The sequence below is a fragment of the Budorcas taxicolor genome, chromosome 11 (assembly GCF_023091745.1).
Source record: "Budorcas taxicolor isolate Tak-1 chromosome 11, Takin1.1, whole genome shotgun sequence".
NCBI classification, from domain to species: Eukaryota; Metazoa; Chordata; class Mammalia; order Artiodactyla; family Bovidae; genus Budorcas; species Budorcas taxicolor.
In genome coordinates this window covers 128,873,115-128,892,502 of record NC_068920.1, presented here as the reverse complement: position 1 = coordinate 128,892,502, position 19,388 = coordinate 128,873,115, and the positions used below count along the sequence as shown (strand labels likewise).

General features: G+C 41.8%; 1 protein-coding gene across 1 annotated transcript in view; it reads left to right on the top strand.

The window, feature by feature from the left end:
• The first annotated feature begins 652 nt into the window (after positions 1 to 652).
• Positions 653 to 19,388, top strand: part of LCLAT1 (lysocardiolipin acyltransferase 1) — a 187,502-nt gene continuing 168,766 nt past the window's right edge. Inside the window, exon 1 of the mRNA XM_052649266.1 lies at positions 653 to 777. The gene's annotated coding sequence lies outside the window, so the exon portion shown is untranslated. The remainder of the gene's footprint in view (positions 778 to 19,388) is intronic.

Here is a 19,388-nt window from a genome sequence, read left to right as displayed (position 1 = left end):
CCCGCCCAGATAGTTAAGGCGCCTGTCGGAGGAACTATTTCAGTGAGCCCAGACTCTTGCGTCTTTCCATAGGTAGAAAAGTGCTAACTTCATTAATTTAAGCTGTCTGGCTTTTAATTAACAGTAATTTTTTTTTTTTTTAATATTCCGACTACCTAGTTTTTGTTGCAAATAAGTTCCTAAATATCCTGGCTCCTCTCTTTTCTCTTCTGAACAGCCCCTCAGAGCGATATGAAAGGCTGCCTCCTGGGCTTAAGTCCTCAGTATGTTCCTCCAGGAAAACTCCGTTCTCAATTTTTAGGTCATACATTTTCCCACAGTACACAGTTTAAATTAAGCTCCCCAGATTTCTATTGTCACTCTGAAACTCTAGGGGTTAGAGGGAAAATGACCTTCAGATTTCCTATTTCTTATTGCTACTCGCCCCTACACCCCCTCGCTCTCTAAGTCCCTCTTCTGGAGGCCAGATGGAGAAATGAAGGTGGTCCCTTTAAGGGAGCCCTCAGTGTCTGGCCTCGGGAAGCCCCAGGCCGGGAGCAGGGGCGGGGCTCCGGGGACCCGGGCTTCCCACGCAGCCAGGGACGCCGCTGCGTCATGGCGCTCACAGCCAATCAGGATGAAGCCTGTCTGGACGCATTACTAGGGCGACGGGCCCGACGCCTCCTGCTTCGGGATGAATTAGCGGCGGGTTCTGCACCCAGGTTGTGACCTCCACGGATTCTGCAGCTCACCCACGCGCTCTCCACTGCGTCGCGCGTAGTCCTCTGCTGGCCACAGGTAAGAAGCTGGAGCCGTCAGGTGGGGGTTCCGGCGCCGGGAAAATGGCGGCGGCGGTCGGGGGATCCCCGGTTGGCGGAGGGGGAGCAGTCCCATGGCTCTTCCCTGGACCGCGGGCCTCCCCGGGATGCGACCGCCTGTAACGGTCACTTGACGGGGAATTGGGGTCCGGATGCGGGTGGCTGTGCCACCGGCTCAGGTGAGAGGAGGCGTGGGGAAGCGATTCCCGGAGGCTGGCGGAGGCGTCGAGGGCCACAGAGCCGCTCGGCCGGCTCGATGGGCCGCTTTGCTCGGTGTTTACAGAAAGCGCACCAACACGTCCCTGCTACAGACCTGGGCGAGTCCAGGAGCTGCACCGTTGCGAACACAGTCCAGCCTTTCACTGTTAAATCGGATGTACAAAAGGTCCCAAGTGGCCGCCACGTGCGAGGCTTAGATGTGAACTGGAGAAGGCAGGGGCTGGAACTGGTTTATCTGTATCCTCCAGGCGCCTGCTTGTAGGTGACAGAGGGGCAGTGCCACGAAAGGAAGGGTAGACCCCAACGAGGAGCTGATGTCAAGTCCGATCATTAAGGCGAGTGTCTGAGCTCCTGCTTCTCCATTGGAAGAGAAGAAGTAAAAAGTTTGGGCGCTTAGGTGTTGGGGAGACAGTCTTCCTCCTTGTACTTTCTGGGTTCAGGTGGGTTCTCCGGGGGCATTGCCCCTGCCTTCGAAGTTCTTTAGCTCTATTCCACGTGCACGTGGCTGCATGTACAATTGAGGATTTGTTGCCAAAATCTTGGCTCTCTGTACACCAAAGCCAAACAGAAATAGACAGAGTTATGGAAGAGAAAGAAAGGGTAGCTTTATTACTTTGCCAGGAGGCAAAGCAGGAGCTCAGTATGCTAGCGGGAGAGGTTATGTAGTCAGACAGCAGTTTGTGATAAGGATCAAGGCGGTGACAGTCTTGTATTTACATCTTCTGAGAAGTTTCAAAACGGTGGGGGTTGCTAACAAGATGAGGGGTATGTACAGGGTCTCAGCAGGTCAATCTCCTAATCTTGATGAGCCTCTCTGTTCCCTTTAATCTTTGCCTCAGGTGGTTACCCTTGCTGTTCCTCCTGCCCTTTGGAACTCAGAGAAGGTCATGGGAGGCCGGAATCTTGCCTACAAGGAATGGGGAACAAAAGAGGTCTCCATGCCCAGGAGCCCAACCGGGCCCTGCTCAGTATCAGACTGACATTCAGTTTAAGCTCAGGAATGTAACGTGAAAGTGAAGTCGCTCAGTCATGTCCGACTCTTTGCGACCCCATGGACTGCAGCCTACCAGGCTCCTCCGTCCATGGGATTCTCCAGGCAAGAACACTGGAATGGGTTGCCATTTCCTTCTCCAGGGGATCTTCCCCACCCAGGGATCGAACCCATCTCCTGCAATGCGGGCAGACGCTTTAACCTCTGCACCAGCAGGGAAGCCCTTATAGAAGGGCTGTAAGGTCTTACAGAAATGAAATTTTGTCCATTTGTGTCAGTCCCTTATTTGAGCAAAGGCTTGTCATGATATATGAGGAAGCACAAATCAATAATTGAAGAAGGTTTTAAGTTTTTATTAAACTCTTCAAAAGAGTACTTTGCCAGATGACTTGTACAACATAATTTATGTTAGATGTGAAGATTTATTGCTTTGATGTATTTTTCTGGTTTCTGTTTATAGAAAAAAGGTAACATTGGTTCTTTCATTGAGCCTTGGTGGAACTGCCCAGCCAAGTCCTTGGGATATAAAGATTAATTGCTGATCCTGAGTGAGACAGAGAAGTTTGATTCACTAATGCAGGTGGTAAGGACTCAAGTATAGTTGGGATGGGTACAGAGAGCCGCAGGAATGCATAGCAGGTAACAGTCGCTCTACTGTGGTCCTGTCTTAGGAAGAAAGGGAGCTGATTGCAAAGTAAAGGGGGAAGGAGCTTTAGGCAAAGGAGAAGGCAGTGCCAAGTTAGGTTGGGTTAGTTTTTTTAAAAAACTGTCTTGATGAAAGTCCTTTTTGCAAAACTGTTGTATCTTTTGAGAATAAAAGAAAAAGATTCATTTAAATTTTTTTCCCGTTTTAAAGAAGTTCCTATTGTACATTGCATGAAATGTACTTTCATGTGACAGAAAAGCAGGTTAAGTGATTTTTGTTTGCTGTAGCAGTTTTGATTTAGTGGAGTACCTTGTTCTGTTATTAAGAGAGAGCACAGTGGCCCTTTTCACTTGGTATTTTTGGAGTGCCTGCTGTGAATCAGGCACTGTGAAAATGAGGTGTCTTCCTTGTTCTAATTTGAGCGAATGATGGTCCATTTCTTCCCGCCAGGTGCTTAGTCAGGCTGTTGCTGAGGACCAAGGGTAAACAATGGGGAAAAACCCAAAAGAGACTTTCTTGCACACTGCATCTGTGGAGATTTGGTGTTGGGCTGGAGTTAGGTACAGTTTCTATTTCCTTCTCTGCCACTGAAAATATCTTAGGGAAATCATTGTTTCCTTATTACCTTATCTTTGACATGGACAAAGCATTTCTCCTTCAAGCAATCTCACTGTTGTAGTGAGGAGAAAACAAAAGTATAGGTAAAAGGACTTTAAAAAGTTAAAAGCACTGTGATGACAGTTGACATTATAGACACTGTTCCAGGAGCCTTATACAGGCTCACTCACCCAGCAGCATTGTGAAGTGAGAACTTTATCATCTTTGTTTTACCGATGAGGAAGCTGAGACACATTGAACTTTTAAGTTATTTTCCCCAAATAGCGCTACTAGTGTCATGGTGCCAGGCTGTGTTCTTAGCCACTGGGCATACTGTCTTCTGTAACGTGTGATGTTAATGTGTTAGGGGGATATATATGAACAGGCTTTCAATGAAGTAATTTTGTGTGTGGTCTTTTAGTTGTATAAATAATGACTGTGACTCATTCCATTGGCATCCAATAGTGATTTATATAGTGATGACTACAGTTACTTTGGTTAAGTGATATAGTCATCCCACCTTTAATGTCCATTATTTTTAAAAGTATTTTAAAACAGGGTTGTTACTGACTTCCAAGAGGAAGCACAAATCAATAATTGAAGAAGGTTTTAGTTTTTATTAAACTCTTCAAAAGAATACTTTGCCAGATGACTTTTACAACATAATTTGTGTTAGGTGTTACGACTGATTGCTTTGATGTATTTTGCTAGTCTCTGTTTATTAAAAAAAGGTAACATGAATAAAAGTGGCTGGGACATTCATTCTTTCATTGAGCCTTCATGGAACTGCCCTGGCAAGCCCTTGAGATGTAAAGATTAATTGCTGATCCTGAGTGAGACAAAGAAGTTTAATTCACTAATGCAGGTGGTAAGGACTCAAGTATAGTTGGGGTGGGTACGAAGAGCTGCAGAAACTCATAGCAGGTAACAGTCACTTTTGCTGTGGTCCTGTGCAAGAAAGAAAGGGAGCTGATTGCAAGGTAAAGGGGGAAGGAGCTTTAGGCAAAGGAGGAGGCAATGTCAGATTGGGTTGAGAGGGCATGAGTGCCCAGTAGTTAGGCCAGAGTTTTGCAAAAGTTGGTGAGAAAGAAGCCAGGAAAGGTCAGGGCAAGATTATGAATTCTCAGTTGAGAGAGTGATTTTATCCTGTGGGCAGTGGGACCTATAGAAGGATGAGTAACATGACCAACTTTGTGCTCTGTAACGGGAACTTTGGTGATGGCAGGGTCAAAGACAGAATGTAAGGAAGAAACCAGTTAAGGGCAGGTTCCATACTCCAGAGAGGGAGTGAGGCAGGGCATTCACTGTGACAGCAAAGTTCAGAGTCCACCACACACATTTTGAAGGCAGAATGGAAGATGGCTGGGTGTTAAGAATAGTAGGGTGGGGAGGGGAGCACCTGCTGAGGGAGTGAAGGTAAGACTAAGGTGTTATATTTGGGGTGTTTTGGTAACCATATGGTTAGAGATCAGAAATACTGTTAAAAATTTTAAGGAAAAGGATGGAGCAAGGTGTTCTTTGTTACTGGGTTTTGGGAAACCTGTAAACCCTCTGAGGTGCTGGGTTACGTAAAGTGTAACAGAACCACGTTTAACAGAAGCCTCTAGGCTTCTGATCGCTGAGACTATAGAACTTTTAATTATATCCTTGAGGACAGTAGGGTCTAATGTAAAGTGACCCATTGAAGGAAAGCCACTCAAAGGGAATGGGAAGACTGGGTGGTTGAAGTAAAATATTAGAATAACAAGTGTTACAGGGTGTTCCCCCCCGCCTTTGTTAACATTATGTTTTAATATATTTGTACAGAAGTCATATTACAAATGTAGTCACAAATGAATTCTCTAGTTGTAAAAGACCACTGCTCAAATTTCCATAATACTAGAGTTGTCTTATCACCAACAACATAACATGAATGCTTTTGAAATCAACCACATGATGAAATTGTAAACCTTGCAGAGATGCAGGAATTCATGAATTCAGAGCAAGGCCAGGAACTGTTCAAACCATAAGCAGAAATCAAAGGACTACTGAGTAGAGTAGGCATAGATTTCTTTAAAAAGAGTTAAGGCAATGAGTGTAACAATGATTGACAAATTTGACTTCAGACTTTGTTAAAATTGAGAATTTTTCTCCATCTAAAGATAACATTAAGAGAATGAAGGGCAAAATACAGATTGGAAGAAGAAAATGGCAATTCATCCTGCAGATGTATGTATATTATGTAAACTTAGTAAGAAAAAAGTTTTATTTTAAAATGTACAACAGTTTTGAATAGGATCTCTGTATGGCCAGTATGCATATAGAGAGGTGTTCAACATCAGTCAATGGAGAAATGCAAATTAATTAATACAGTAATGAAAAAACAACAGTGAGATGCTACTGTCTGCCTTCTGGAATGGCTAAAATGAAAGAGTGTCAGTGACTTTCTTGGCAAGGATGTGGAGCCACAGGATCTCTTAAATGTTTTGGTAGGAATGTAAAATGGTACACTCATCTTGGAAAACTGGCTGTATCTAATCCTGCCCATGACCCATCATTTTCATTCTTAAGTATATACCCAAGGGAAATAGATGTATATTCTACCCCTCCCCCGAAAAGTAAAAGGATGTTCTTAGCACCTTTATTCATGATAACCAAAAATTAGGTGAAACCCAACTGGACATTGGCAATCGAATGGATGAATAAGTTGTGGTTTATTTATATAATGAAAACTTAAAGAAGCAATGAAAGAGAAGGAGCTACTGCTGATGTACACATCAACACTGATGGATCTCACGGACTGAATGAGCCAGATAATTCATTGAATGCTATGTGACTCCATTCAAATGAAGTTCAGAAACAGGTAACAGCTGTTTCCAGGTCAGAATAGTGGTTCCTCCAAGGGGTGGTGTTGGTAATGACTAGAAGAGGCATGAAAGAACCTTCTGGGATGTTGGAAATGGTCTGTATCCTGAGATGGCAGGGGTGTATGTATATGAAAAATTCAAGTTGCATACCTAAGATTTGTACAATTTCTCTTATCCTTTAATTTAAAAAGAGGCGCTAGTGAGAATTCGGCAGTGTTAGACTGGTTAACTTTTGATGAGGAAACCCAGCAGGAATGACAATGAGAAAGGTGCTTTAAAGGAATATGAAAGGAGTATGAGAGGCTCCAGGGAAATGATGAAATCAGGATTTTTTTTATTTTTTATTTTGCAAAAATGTTTTTTATATGATTTTCTTGTAAAAGGCAAATGTGAAATTAAGGCTGTTAGGTTGTTTTACAGTTTGGTCTCAAAGTTATGTTCCAAACTCTGTACCAATTGATTAGTTCCTTGTCCTAAGAATTAGTGCATAGTTTCAAGTGTAACCTAGGTTTTGGTAAATACAAGATATGTTATGGGAAATAAATTGATGTGCATTTTGTTTAGTTTTGAGGGGAAAAATTCTAATCAAATCTCTTTTTCATCAATATGAAATGTGGTCCCTGTTTAAGCGAAGTCGCTGTGTGGCTTTTCCGCATCCCTGCTGATTACTCTTGGAGAATGAGCCCTGAGTTGTGATTCCTTTGGCTGCAGGGTCTTGAATGTGGTGATGGAGCTAACAAAAGCCTTTGGTGAGCTACCTGTTGCAGCGAGGTAAAGCTCAAAAAAGGCCTTTGTGAACTACCATCGGATTTGACAGTGTTCATCACACCTCTCCCTGGTGGTGGTGGTGGTTTAGAAGCTAAGCCGTGTTCGGCCTTTGCCACCTCATGGAGTATAGCCTGCCAGGCTCCTCTGTCCCTGGGATTCTCCAGACAAGAATACTGGAGTGGATTGCCATTTCCTTCTCCAGGGGATCTTCCCAGCCCAGGGATCGAACCAGGATCTCCTGTATTGCCGATTGAGCTACACCTCTCCCTGGGTCTCTCTAACTGACAGTGGGGACGAGGGGTGGGTGGGGCCTACTGTGATGACCTGGGAGGCAGAAGCCTGAGGGGCAGCCACCAGTGGGAGCTGACTGGAAATGATTAACCACGTTATCTGCTATAACTCTGTTTCAGTTGAGGTTTCTGCACACATACAGTGCTCACTTCCTCCCAGGAAGGAGGTTACTATACTAGGGATGATAAGGAGCACTTATGCTATCCTTAGTTTTCCATCTCAATTGGAGATCACCTTTTTATGTTTGTAAGTGAAAGTTAACCCCCTCCGGAGACCTTGTGGAGCAGGGACATAGCTTATTTCTGTGGTGAACTAGTGTCTACTGGTGTCACAAAGCAAATGATGGATAAGAGACAGGAATAAAGATGCAATGAGGGAAGAGATGTGAGTGGTGGCAGCCATCCTTAGGCTCTATGTGGCCAGTAATGTGGACTGAAAGATTGTTGCTGTTTTTTCTTAACTCTGACAGTGATTCTTTCCACACATGAATGTTAAGTATCTTGGGGAAAACATCTTTGTCTGGGTTCTTCTTATTTCTGCCTTCCTTTTCAAATACGAATACTTTTATTAGATTTATTTTTAAAATTGTGTAGCCTTTAAATAATAATTTGCCTTTTGAGAAGAAGAATGGAGAAGAATGATGGTAACCAGGAGTGACTTGAATACCGAAATGTTTATTTGTTTAATCTGAACATTTTCGAACCGCTACTATGAGCTTGGTGATGGAGACAGAATTGAGTAGGTACAGTTTCTGCCACCTCCAGAGGCTCTAGGGGAGGCCCTGCTCCTGGCCTCTTCTAGCCTCTGGTGGCTGCCTGCATTCCTTGGCTTGTGGCCACATCACTCATTCCTCGTCTCTCTGGTCACTGCCTTCTCCTGTTCTGTCTGTGGTCAGATCTCCTGCCTCTTTTTTGAAAGAATATATGTGATTGTATTTAGGGCCCGCCATGATAGTCCAGCTTCCCAGGTGGTGCTAGTGGTAAAGAACTTGCCTGTCAGTGCAGGAGATATGAGACAAGGATTCAGGTTTGATCTCTGGGTTGGGAAGATCCCCCAGAGGACAGTGTGGCAACCCGCTCCAGTATTCATGCCTGGAGAATTCCATGGACAGAGGAGCCTGGCAGGCTACAGTGCGTGGGGTTGCAAAGAGTCAGACACGACTGAAGTGACTTAAACAGGCATGATAGTCCAGGATAATCCCCCCATCTTAAAAGATTTAAGTTAATCATATCTACAAAGTGTGTTTTTTTTTTTCCCTTTTCTGCTTAGGTAATGTTTACAGGTTCAAAGGATTAATACCTTATGTGGGTATCTTTTGAGAGGGTCATTATATAGCCAAGGTATTTGTTAATCTATGTATGATTAATTACTTAAAGTCACAGAGTTAGAATTAACTTCTCTCTCTTTATATATATGTTTCCCATTTGTGTACTGCCTTTTGGAAGAAAGTAGTATTCTGTGTTTATGTGGATTTGTGTCAAGTTTAGGGATTCTTTTTTTTTTTCCTAAAAGACTTGTTATTTTGAGATAATTGTAGAATTGCATGCAATTTTTAAGAAATAATACAAAAAATCCCCCATGTCCCCTTTATACAGTTTTTCCCAATGTACAGTATTACAAACAGAATATTGACATTGATGCAGCCAAGATACTGAACAGCTTCCTCACACAGATTCCTTATATGGTCCTTTGATAGTTTCACATCCCCTTCTCTGCCCTCTGGCTATCACTAATGTGTTCTCAATTTCTATAATTCTGTCACTGCAAGAATGTTCAGTTCAGTTCAGTCGCTCAGTCGTGTCCGACTCTTTGCAACCCCATGAATTGCAGCACACCAGGTCTCCCTGTCCATCACCAACTCCCGGAGTTCACTCAGACTCAAGTCCATTGAGTCTGTGATGCCATCCAGCCATCTCAACCTCGGTCGTCCCTTTCTCCTCCTGCCCCCAGTCCCTCCCAGCATCATGGAATTATACAGTGGGTAACCTTTGGAGATTTATCTTTTTTTCACATAGCATGCTTCCCTGGACATTCATCCAAGTTGTTTTATGTATCAGTAGTTTATTCTTTTTTCTTGCTTAGTATTTCTTTATAGTCTTCAGTATTTTTGGTATTGCGTGTGCGTGCTCAGTTGTATCTGTCTCTTTGTAACCCTGATGTGAAGAATTGACTCAGTGGAAAAGACCCTGATACTGGGAAGGACTGAAGGTGGGAGGCGGAGGGGACAACAGAGGATGAGATGGTTGGATGGCATCACCGACTCAATGGACTTGAGTTTGAGCAAGCTCCAGGAGTTGGTGATGGACAGGGAAGTCTGGCATGCTGCAGTCCTTGGGGTCGCAAAGAGTCAGACATGACTGAGCAACTGAACTGAACTGAGACTGTACCCCACCAGGCTCCTCTGTCCAGGGAATTTCCCTCCAGGGGATCTTCTAGACCCAGGGATGGAATCCGTGTCTCCTGTGTTGCCAGGCAGATTCTTTACCATAGAGCTACCTGGTAATGTAGCTGAAGGACATCTTGGTTTTTTTTCTAGTTTTTGGCTGTTTTCACTAAAGCTACAGTGAACATTCATGTACAGATTTTATATGAACATAAGTTTTTATTTCATTGGAATAAATGCCCAGGAATGCAGTTACTACACCGTATGGTAGTTGTATGGGTACATTGAACTCTTAATTCTCTTCCGTCCTGATGCTAATACCGAACTGTCTTAATTGTCGTTGCTTTGTGGTAAGTTTTGAAAACGGGAAGTGTGTCTCCTACTTTCTTTTTCAAAATTGTGTTGTTCTTTCTGGGTCCCTTGTAAGGCCTGACAAATGTTAGAATCAGCTTGTTGGTTTCAACAAAGACATCAGCTGTGGATCTGTTTGCCAGTAATTTTTAATACTGTTTTCATTGAGTTGTACAACCATTACCACAATTCATTTTAGAACATTTTCTTCACCTCAGTGAGAAACCCTGTATCCATTGACAGGGACACCTCATCTTTTCTCATCCTCCTCTACCTTTGACCTAGGCAAATACTCATCTACCTTCTGCCTCTCCTAGGCATTTCCTTTAAGTAGAACTACACAATATATGGCCTTTTGTAACTGGTTTCCTTCACTTCTTAGCATAATGTTTTAAAGGTTCATCCCTGTTGTAGCATATAACAACACTTAATTCCTTTTTATATCTGAATAATACTCCATTGTATGGATACACCACTTTTTATTTATCCATTCATCAGTTGATGGACATTCATGTGCAAGTTTTTCCATAATATTTTTTGTGTAATTATGCTGTAATTTTTGGGGGGGATATGTACCTAGGAGTTGAATTTCTGGATCATAGAGTAGCTTATGTGTTTAATCTTTTCAGGACTTTTCCAGACTCTCCCATGTTACAATCCCCTTGTAGTGTGTGGGGGTTCCCGTATTTCTCCATCCTCCTCCAACACTTGCTATTATCTTTTTGATTATAACCATTCTAGACAAGTTGTAATAAAATGTTCTCTTGTAATAAAACATCTCTTAAAGAATAAAAAAAATCTTTTACAATAAAATACAATATTTAAAATATTATAGTTCATAATAATTCACTCCTAAATTCTTCATCATATATCTTCCAAAAACAAGGTCATACATAACAAGAGTATAATACTACTACTCAACAATTTAATATAATACTGTTGTTTAATATACAATCCATATCTATGTTTCCTCAGTTGTCCTTTATAGATGTTTATTTCTATAGTAAGAATCCAATCAAAGAAGTGTTTTCATGTCTGTTTAGCTTCTTCAGTCTAGACTAGTTGTAAGAAAACATTCTCTTGGATGTGAGGTGATCTCTCATTGCAGCTTTGACTTGCATGTCCCTGATGACAAATGATGTCAGACATATTTTCATGCGGTTATTAGGCATTTGTATATTTTCTTTGGGGAAATATCTATTTGGATCCTTTGCCCATTTTTTCCTCTTTTATTTTTTTTAAATTATGAAAATATAACGCATTTGCAAGAGACTTGGAAAATACAGAGTGAATTTACATATAGTTCTACTCTATATTACAATTTCTTTTAAGTAGATAAATAAGATTTTTAGTTGGAGTTTCAATATCAAGCTCAAAAATTAATAGAATGACTATACGTAGAAGTAGAAGGATATAGTAGACCTAAAAAGCACTGTGAGCCAATTCAACATAATTAAGATTTATACAACTTTGCCTGTTTTTAATTGGGTTATTTGCCTTTTTACTACTGAGTTATACAAGTTTTTCATATATTCCAGTTAGAAGCCCCTTATCCTATGTGTGATTTGTAGAAGTTTTCTTCTGTTCTGTAGGTTGTCTTTTCTATTGAAATGCAGTTTGCAGTTGATTTTCTTTCTTTTTTTCAGCTTATTTTTAATTGAAGGATAATTGCTGTAGAGTATTGTGTTGGTTTCTACCAAACATCAACATGAATCGGCCTTTTCTGGTATGTTTATCTTGTATCTGTAGCCTTACTGAATTCACACTTCAGGAGGTTCTAGGGCGTTTTGGGGCAGATTCTTTGGGATTGTGTATGTCAACCATCATGTCATCTGCAAATAGGGACAGGTTTATTTCTTCTTTCTGTATGGCCTTTATTTCCTTTTCTTGCCTTCTTGCATTGAGTAGAATTTCCAGCACTGTGTTGTACAAGAGTGGTGAGAGTGAACATCCTTGTTCTCAATAATAGAGGCAATGAATGCAGTGTTCATTTTTTTCATTTATCGTTATGTGTAGTAATGTTTGCTGTTTTTTTAAGATAGATGCTCCTTATCTAGTTGAGGAAGTTCCTTGTATTCCCTTCTTTTTATGAGCGCTTTTCTCTTGAACAGGATTGACTTATTATAGCTGTTACCAAGTTTTCTGGTCTCTTTTTGTAACTTTTTATTTTATATTGGGGTATAATTGATTAACAGTGTTGTGATAGTTTCAGGTGTGCCGCAAAATGATTCAGTTATACATGTGTATATTCTTTTTCAAATTCTTTCCTATTTAGGTGATTACATAATATTCAGCAGAGTTTCTTGAGCTATATGGTAGGTCCTTGCTGGTTATTCATTTTGTTTGTTTATTACAAAAAAATTTTTTTTTCCTTTGTACAGCCAACTCACTAAACTTTTATTTTAAATGAATTGGTGTTTATGGTATGTATGATGTCACAGACAGTGACCATAGAACAGTTTTATTGTTGGGAACAGGCACAGTTGAAAAGTGGCTGACTTGCTACCCGTATACACAGGAGTAGGTCAGTTAAGGAGTTAAAATAATAGTCAACATAAGGCTGGTTTTTTTTTTTTTTTTTTACTTTTTCTTTTGTATTGGAGTATAGCTGATTAGCAAACAATGTTGTGATAGTTTCAGGTGAAGAACAAAGGAACTTAGCTATATACATACATGTATCCATTCTCCCCCAAACTCCCCTCCCATCCAGGCTGCCACACACTGAGCAGAATTCCATGTGCTCTAAGTAGGTCCTTGTTGGTTGTCCATTTTAAATATAGCAGTGTGTACATGTCAGTCCCAAACCCCTTAACTATCCTTTACAACCAAAACAGGATTTTTAGCAGATGATTTTTTTCTGTGTAGACTGGTATGATCGTGTAAATATGTGTTTTTTCAGTTTGTTAGTATGTGGGTTACATTGATTCTTGAATATTGAACTAAGGATTTTTGTGATTATATTAATGTATTGGTCTATAGTTTTTTTTGTAGTAATGTCTTTTCCTGGTTTTTGAGGGCTTTTTTTTTTTTTTTTTGAGGGCTTCCCTTGTAGGTCAGTTGGTAAAGAATCTGCCTGCAGTACAGGAGACCCGGGTTTGATCCTTGGGATGGGAAGGTCTCCTGGAGATGGAAATGGTAACCCACTCCAGTATCCTTGCCTGGAAAATCTCATGGACACAGGAGCCTGGTGGGCTGCAGTCCATGGGGTCCCAAAGAGTTAGGTACGACTGAGCGACTACCACACTATACTTCCTGGTTTTTGCATTAGGGAGATACTAGATTCTTAAAGTGATCTTGTGTTTTCCAAAGAGATTGTGTTAATTCTTGAAACATTTGGTAGAATTCTGTAATGAAACGATCTGGGCCAGGAGATTTCTTTTTTGGGAGGTTTTTAATTATGAATTTAATTTCCTTAATAGTTATAGGGGTGTTCAGATTGTTTCATTTTGAGTGAGTTGTGTGTTTCGAGGAACTGGTCTGTTAACATACAGAGCAGGGCTCCTCACTGCTGCTGGGCAGAGGTGGGAGTTTCAGCTCCTCTCTAGGCCTTTACTGATAGACTGCCTTCTTGCTATTCCCCACATGGCCTAAACTGACACCATTGGGAGGGGATGACCTTCTATGCCTGGAGATAAAGTCCTGACTCTCTACTAGGCTGTCTCATACTGTTCTGGTGGAGATGAGAAGGGGAGCCTCGTTACTGTCATAGGAGTAGAAGTACAGGCTCTCCAGGTGTTCTTCCTAGATGCTGTGTGGCAGGGGCCGGGGTCCTTAGCAAGGGAAGGAAGTTGGGGGTGGCCTCTTGTAATGCTGAGGCACAGCAGTATATAGCCTGGTGAGAGGGAAAGTTTAGGCTCCTTACTTGGCTTACCTTGCCACAGGGTGAGGGTGAGCGACAGTTTATTCTGTGGTTTTGGCTGGAGTGCCAGTGGTTATTGTCTACGAGTTTTCTGTTTTGCTCTGCTGCTCTTTTCTTGGTTCTCTGAAAGAGCAGGGACTTTATTTGTCTGCCTCCATTGGCATTTCTGGATTACCGGCTGCTTCAGCTCTGTGCCCATGCAGTATTTGAGGCAAAAGGAAAACCCAGAGAATTCACCACCATGTTGTTCCACAGATCCCAGGGTCCCTCCCGAACTAAAGTGCCTTCTCTCCACCTTCAGAGTCTTCTTTTGTTTGTTTCACATACAGTGTCCTGAATATTCATTGGAAGGACTGATGTTGAAGCTGAAGCTCCAATAATTTGGCCACCTGATGAGAAGAACTAGCTCATTAGAAAAGACCCTGATGCTGGGAAAGATTGAAGGCAGGAGGAGAAGGGAATGACAGAGGATAAGTTGGTTGGATGGCATCACTGACTCGATGGACATGCGTTTGAGCAAGTTCTGGAAGTTGGTGATAGACAGGGAAACTTGGCATGCTGCAGTCCGTAGGGTTGCAAAGAGTCGGACATGACTGAGTGAGTGAACCAGTTATGTCCAGGGTTTTTATTTGCTCTTAGCTGGAGCAGCAGGAGCAGTACATTTACTGGATTTTATGGAGCAGTAGTTGGACTGGGATTAATTTTTTTTTTAATGGAAGAAAACATAGGGTAGAAATTAAGATACATAATTGGCTAGTTAGACACTTAAGTTAGTTTTGGGTCAGTTACTTTGAAGTGACAGTTTAACTATGTCTTCTTTTCCCCTAGAGAGTAATTCTGTTTGTCATTGTTCAGTAAAACCAAACCCTCATTAGTTTAAGATCTCTTTTAAAGAAGCTTGAAAGTCCAATGAACTAATTTATTTCTGCATTTATATATTATAAATGCATTCGTAATTCTACATTTCTGGCTTAGTGTGTGATAGAAAAAAAAATTATTGTAGTGAAAGATTAGTTTTATAGAGGGACTAACTCAGTTTTTCTAATAGAGATCTTGAAGCTGTGGATTCTTAAAGAAGAAAAAGGCATTGTGCATGGTGGTTAAGAACTACATAAGGAAAATTTGTGGAAGTCTTTGAAATGTACAAAACAGATTATGGGGTATCTTGGAAAACACGTTTCCTGGAGATTTGATCTATGGAATCTGCAGCTTTTATTATTTTTTGACTGACTTTATAACTTTGTAAGTTGTGGGTAACTGACAGCAGTGCAAATTACTCTTGTCTTTAGACATGCAGATGAATTTTGTTGGTTGGAGGTACTACTGATTTCTTTTCCTCTTTTTTGGGAGAAGCCAGTTTTAGATCTGTTAAGCAAATACATTTCACCATTTCCAATTGCCTGTGTGTTTGTGTTCTTTGGATTCACTTTTGAACCAGATAAAGCATGTTATTTATTCCATAATTAATTAGTGAGTGAAATAAAATCATAGGTGTTCATTTTATATTTGTATGGGAGACACAGTATTATCTTTTTGTTTGTTTGAATTATCCTTTTAACAACTTAAACTCTGATGTGCTTGAATCCCACTGTAACACTACTGTCATTGTGATTTGGAGCAGGGAGTTTTATCTTTTAACCTAAGTCTGTCTACCCAATATAAAGAGGGGTCACAGTGCTATTTTCCTGTTGATGTTTTTGTGAGGACTGAAAGAAATGTTGTTAGGAACACCCATCTCACTGGACCTCATACATCTTAAGAACTTTGCTTTTTACTGTTACAATGCTGTGGGCAACCATTTTACCTTCCTGAGACTTAATCTGTTTTTTTTTTTAAAGGAACTTTTTTACTTGATTTTTAGGCCATAAGTTTTACTAGTCATAATTGCAAAGAATGGAAGAAGTAGTAGTAGTTGCTTTTGGAAGGAAGAACATTTTAAACATGCAAGTCACCTTGCTGCTCTGAGAAAGAGAAATGTAGAGTTGGATCTGGTGAGCCATTCATTAGAACAGTAGCCTGGTGATTCGATCAGTAAACATTGATTGAAGGGACCCTGCTGTGCTGGCCTTTGTACTTGGAAGAAGCAGTGGGGCTGGGAATGGGGCTTACCAGAGTAACAGGAATGTTCTTTTTGCCATAAAACAATTTGGAGAGGGGATCAGGATAGATGAAAGACTTGGAGCTCAGTACCCTGATGGATGTGGGCATGCTTAGCAGTGAGTAGAACTGGAAAAGGCTGAGTTTTGTTAAACAGGTAGGGCCATTTGGAGTTGTAAGGGCAATCTGGGGGCGAGTGGGAAGGTGGGACAATTGAAGAAGAGGGAGGAGCTGGAAAAATGGCTCCAGGATAACTGTTAACTTAAATTGACCGTTCCTTCTGACACTCAGTATTGACCAGTGTTTTTACCTAAGGGTTTTTGGGCTTTTGGGGGTTTAGGTAGATGGGAGCAGGATTCAGTTGGTGAACTGGTTGAGCTAAAAGAGGGGGTCCTTAGGCTGAGAGAATTTAAGTCCCTCAGAAATGAGCACTGGTCTGGGAAAGACCTATAATTGGAGCAAGCCAGGGGATAGTTCAAGGCAAGGGTATCCCCAGCCACTCTTAGTTTAGGATAGTGAGAATAATTCCAGCTACACTGCCAGGTGAGTATGGGGAGGAAGAGGACTTTCCTCTACCTTCATAATCCTTCTGACTGGTCTAAGAATTAAATTGAGACAAGATAGATTAATGGGAGAAATCAATCCTAACTTTGTAAATACAGGAATCCCACGTACATGAGAAGGTCAGGAACTTCACATCCATGGGCTGTTCAAAGACAGAAAGGTAAAATGAGGTATGTATGTCATTTCTGAGCTAAGGACTTCCAGAGTACATGCGTGTGACCTAAGTCACTTCAGTCATGTCCGACTCTCTGTGACCCTATGGGTGGTAGCCCGCCAGGCTCCTCTGTCCATGGGGATTCTCCAGGCAAGAATACTGGAGTGGGTTGCCATGCCGGTCTCCTGGGGATCTTCTGCCCCAAGGATGGAACTCATCTCTCTTACTTCTGCACTAGCAGGCAGGTTCTTTACCACTGGCTCTACCTGGGAAGCCCAGGACTTCCAAAGAGAGGAAGGTTACTCACAGAGCCGAAGAAGAAGAGCAGGTGTTGGGTAATTAGATGGTTGTCCTGTCTTATAGACGGGGCCACTGAGATGGTTAATTTCCAATAGTTACTCTTTTCCCGACAGAAATCCCCAATTTAGACTCTTCTCAGGTGGTCAGGGGAGAGGTAGTAGTAATAGGTGAACGGTGTCGGATTTGTGATCTCCGAAGATTTAGCTCCGGGACCAGAAACCAGGCTTGACCACTCAGGGCTCTCGTGTGGCAGAAGTTTTATTACAGTGAAAAGGGACGGAAAAAGCTTCTGACATGGACATCAGAAGAGGGCGGAGAGTTCCCCACTCAGTCTTTACCAAGGGAATTACATACTTTTTAATCAGTTATTACAATAAATCAAAGGAATGTCTCAAGGTTGTAAAAATTTTGTCAGACCCACTCCCACAATTTACATTTTAGGATAACAGGGTTAGAGCTTAACAACAGGGAGATCCTGCCAGACCCACTCCCCTAATATATGTTCTAAGATATCAGGATTAGTCAGGAAGGTTTTCAGCAAGGAGAAACTGCCCTCAGGCAGGATACATTATTGTTATATAATCCCTAGTACAGAGTTTAAACTGAGTTGTTTGTTGTGTGATCATCAGTTTAAAGGACTTAAAGGAAAATACTGTTCTATGTGACTAAGGCTAAGGAATGTAGAGGGAAAAAAAAAAAGAAGTTTGTCCTTTCCTGTTCCTTGAGAATTCCAGATCCCTATCTCCTCCTTGAGAACCCCAGGCCCCCTCTCCTCGGGGACCCCCGAACTGCTTATAAACCTGCCTAGGAATTGACTTTCTGAGTAGTATCTCTTGAACCTCCAGAATCTGGATTGATGTCAGCTCAAAATAGTCTTCTCGCAAGAGGGACACATCTTGGGGACGGACGTTCTGAACCTTTCCATGAACAAGGAGTTTATACATTGACGGATGACCTTAGTTATAACCGGCTTATACACTGATTCTGACTTAACAAAATTAAGTACTACTATACACGAAAGCAAGAGTCTGCTCAAACATATTTTAAAGTTTTATGCACAGTAAAATAGTCCCTGTAATTTGGCTTTAGACGTGGGGCCCCAGAAGTGGGAAGAGCGTCGTGTCTGCTTGCTTTCTTACAGAAGGTCTTAAGGTTCCTCTTGCCATCATTGGAACCTGAATATCCCAAGTGTTGGGTGTGGGGAGGGGAGCTGCTGCCTACCGCATTCCTTCTGGAGGTTGAGATCTGAGCTCAGATTTTGCCTTCACTGTCCAAATTCTGGCTAAGGGTGTTGCGGTGAGGGGAAAGCTGAAGCTTCAAGGACCCGGCTGGTTTTAGCACTCCAGCCTTGGGCTTCCCAGGTGGCGCTAGTGGTGAAGAACCTGATGCAGGTTTGATCCCCAGGTTGGTAAGATCCCCTGGAGGAGGGCACTGCAACCCACTCCAGTATTCTTGCCTGGAGAATCCCGTGGACAGAGGAGCCTGGTGGGCTGCAGTCCCTGGCATTGCAGAGTCAGGCACAACTGAAGAGACTTTGCACTCAGCCACTCCAGGTGTTCTCTCTCTGGAGCCTGAGGGCATGGGAGCACATATTGGGCTCTCACTGCTCTCTGGCATTCCTAACACAAGCACAGTCCTGCAGGCTTTCTGAGTTAATAAGCCTGTTCTTCAATCTAGTCAGTACTTGAATGTCTCAGTTCCATTGCCCCTTAGCCCTTTTATACCAGGAACCATATGACTACCAGTGTACTGGCCTAAATTCCACTTTTCCTTTCGTCTCCCGCTTGTCACCTTCACTGGCTGAAAGGGTTGGGACTTTCTTCTGTTAGCAACAAAAGGCTAAGATGATGTGTAAGTTGTAGTGAAGAGTAAATTGTGATGCTTCAAAACGGTGGGCAATTAACAACACAGTTTCTAGTTATTGAATGTGCTTTCTAAAAGCTGGCAGTAAAAGCTCTGAATGTCTGTGTAATGGTTTCCATGCTTGAAATGTTCATCCTGCTTCATGTATCTTTACAGGAAGCTTTCCTAAATTGATCATAGTTGTCCTGTTTATGTTGTGTTGATGAAATGTTCTGTGGTTGTTCCATAAACTTTTCTTCGAAAAATAAACATTCTTGTTAGAGAGATGTAATGTAGGTTTCCTGTTGATAGAAAATAAAATGGTCCTTTTCTATCAAAGAACAAAACCCAGCATTTCTGTTTGGCGTTTAATCCTGTGATTCTGTTTGAATCTTTATGTTAAAAATGAGGTACACCCTTTTGTTTAGAGTTCAAAATATTAAACCAAATATGTCCTAGAATTCAGCCCTTACATTTTCTGCTGTATGTGGTAACTTGCCTTTTTTTTTTTTTTGACTTAGATGGTTATGTAACACCATTAGCTGATATCCTCCTTTGAGTAGTGATGGCTTTTGTGTGTTATGTTGTGGGTGGGGGCAGATTTTATCTCCGAGGAAAACTCTGACAGCTGATTCTGGCTGTTATCTCCCCGATCACTGGGCTCACATTCTCCTTCTGTCTAG